The sequence below is a fragment of the Dendroctonus ponderosae genome, unplaced genomic scaffold (assembly GCF_020466585.1).
Source record: "Dendroctonus ponderosae isolate FM_Combo_2020 unplaced genomic scaffold, Dpon_F_20191213v2 Dpon_F_20191213_1, whole genome shotgun sequence".
In the NCBI taxonomy this organism is placed as follows: Eukaryota; Metazoa; Arthropoda; class Insecta; order Coleoptera; family Curculionidae; genus Dendroctonus; species Dendroctonus ponderosae.
In genome coordinates, this window is record NW_026017110.1 from 36692423 (window position 1) to 36695483 (window position 3061).

Below are 3061 nucleotides of genomic sequence, written 5' to 3' on the forward strand. Positions count from 1 at the left end.
TAACTAACCTAATTAGTACAATTGCCCTCTACCTTATTCTACTTAAAAACTTAAGCCTACTACAACCTCTCTTGCTTCCTAAATCTAACGTAAAGTAAACCTAATAACCTTAAAACTTAAAAATCCTAAACTTAAAAGTCTAAAACCTAAAAGTCTAACATTCTACAATGCTAATTAACTAACCTAATTAGTACAGTTGCCCTCTATCTTATTCTACTTAAAAACTTAAGCCTAATACAACCTCGCTTGCTTCCTAAATCTAACGTAAAGTAAACCTAAAAATTAGCCCATGGTCCTCGATGTGGTGCTGGAACTGGTCATCGCATGTGGTCCACGTTTTCTTCTTAGACAGTGTCCGCAGGGAGAGGCCTGCGGTCACTGTGAAATTTGTTGGTGCAAGAAGCCCGGACAGTGGGATTCTTGCTTTGCCGGGCATTATCCAGAAACTTTGTTGTTAAGTTCCGGAAATGCTCGAGCAGGTCTTCTGTGTTCAGGTCTCTTTGCAGGGTGGTATTTCTGACAAAGTACGGGGCCTTGGCTGCTATCCTCAAGATCTTGTTCTGAATTGCCGCCACCTTCTTCTTTTGCGTGATGCAGGCCGTGGACCATGCAGTTGATCCATAGGTCAGCACCGGACGGATTAGCTGTTTGTAAGCTCTAACCTTTGTTCTCAGGTAGAGCTTGCCTTTCAGCAGAGGATAGTAGGCCTGGAGCAGGTATCTTGCCTTCGCTTTCTCCCTATCTGAATCTCGTCGTCGCTGATATAGTTTCCTCCAGGTAACCCAGACGGTTCTCGAAATTTCCAGCCCAGGTGCAAAATTTCCCGCTTGTCAGTGTCATATTTGACGCAAATGGGGTTTCCATTTACTGAAATACCATCAATTTCGATCCCCCCATTCCAAACGTGAGTACCCCAGGCCATTTCCGTTACAATATTTTTAAAAGACTTTAATATAAATGATAAAATTTCAACAGAAGATTGATATTTTATTTTTTAACATTTTCTATTATTTGGAAAGCATTCGATTCAATATCATTAATCAAAATCGACTCATCCATTGGAATGGTTTTACTTGTTGTTAAGCTAAATTCACTTTTATTGTCATTATTTGTATATTTCTGATAAAAAGGCAATCAGTCTACCAGAACTAAAATACGCCGTGCAGTTAAACAGCTGGTAGGATTTGATTTGATGACAGGGCTGCGAGGATGGTGCATGCGTAGTTCATGGAATGGTGTCAAGTGTCCGCTGAATTATGAGAACTAGGGATGATACAAAAAAGTATTTTTCAGTCACAGGTTCCATGTGTGACGGTTCCAAGCTCGTACCTGTTCCAAGTATCTGTCATTTTTTGTCACCTGTTATTTTGGCCCACGATCAATATTCTTATTTATTAGATTATTATTAGACTTTAAAGACGGATTAGACTTTAAAAGGCTTTTTTGGGCACTGAAAATATGATGGTAAAAGATTATTGGAAGTTGTTCGGGAGGTTGTCAGAATATTGAGACAATAGTTTGTGCTCGATTTCCGGCTGTGGAACATTGCTTATAAACAATTATTTATAAATAATTAAAGAAAGTGCGAAAGCTCGTTTTTTGTGCATAATTGTTAAACCGTTGATGCTATTGAAAAATGGTTTTATGCTTTTTTTCAAGTATTAAAAATACCTATGATATCAGATAAACTATATTAAAATCCGTTCATTAGTTTACTCAAAAATAAAAAAAATAAAAAATAAAAAAAAAACCGATTTCAGCCGTCGATTTCAGCGTTTTGTTAATTTTTGTTTAAAGAAGATATATGAAAATACCATATCTTTTTATAATCACTCAGTCACTAACGAAATTTTCATTTACTGTACGTTGTAGTATAACTCTTTACGAGTAAAATACAGCCTCAGAGAAGTCTCTCCGACGTCTCATGAGAAATGTATCTGAATCTGGTAAGAGCCCTTTTAACACAACAAATAGGAATGCACAAAAAGTTATAAATATTTGGAACTAAAATTTATACCACTTATAAAGATACAAACACCTTCAAAAAAAGTTATAGTGAGATTTTTTGAAGCAAAACCAAATTCACTACAGGGTGATTCAAAATTGGCGTCATTTCTCTGACGGTGTTGTCTGGCGCTGTTATAGAAGTACAGAAAAAATAGTACAAGAAATTAATTGTTATTAAAAACTGAGAAATTTGTAAAAAACTATATTAGAAATACGGCAGCAATGTTTTTCAAGGTAATCTGCCTAATTAACATTGCGCAAATACCTGTTGCTTCGTAATCATTTAAAACTCCGGTAACCATGGAATTATACAGAGTGACAATTAGATAGACAAGGATAAACGGTAAATTCAACAAGATTTGTTGACTGCGGAACGTACTTTCGAAATGTCAACCTGTTCTCAGAACCTCAAACACCAAACATTTGAATGGTTAACTCCAAGCAAGCTAGTGCCTGTGTAATCTCCTTATTATCCACTCTTATCAAACAGCTTCTTGTATTCAGGTAATTAACTCCTGCTCCATTTGTATCTCCTTGTGCTGTGTGTATCGTAGAAACGTGGTAGGAATGTAGCCCTTCTTCGGTATTTATTTGGTGTTTGAGAAAGTGTCAGTTATTGTGCTCTGAGTGCCCCTGGAGGGCCCTGATTTGGTTATGTCCAATACTTTTTCCTCTGTGCCTAGAATCCGAACATCTATCGTCCACTATCTTCCTGAAACCACTCTCCTCGCCCTTTGTTGGCGTGAGTTCTTTCAGCTTCCGCTATGTTGCTGTAGGATTTCCCCTGAACTAATCGCATATCCGCAAATTGGTGAAAGAAAATTCAAAGTAAGTCACAGTTTGACAAATTATTGTTATGATTGACAAGGGCTATCCACCTGTAACTACCAGTTAATGGCAAAAAACATCATTGCCGCTGTGCCTTTTCGTCAAAAAATTGTTGAAGAGAACTTTTTTGATATCAAAAATTTTCGTAATTTGAAGCAAAGATCGTAATTTTTCTGTTTAAATGGTTAAGTATTCCAATATGCTACCAATTAAACATGGAACAATT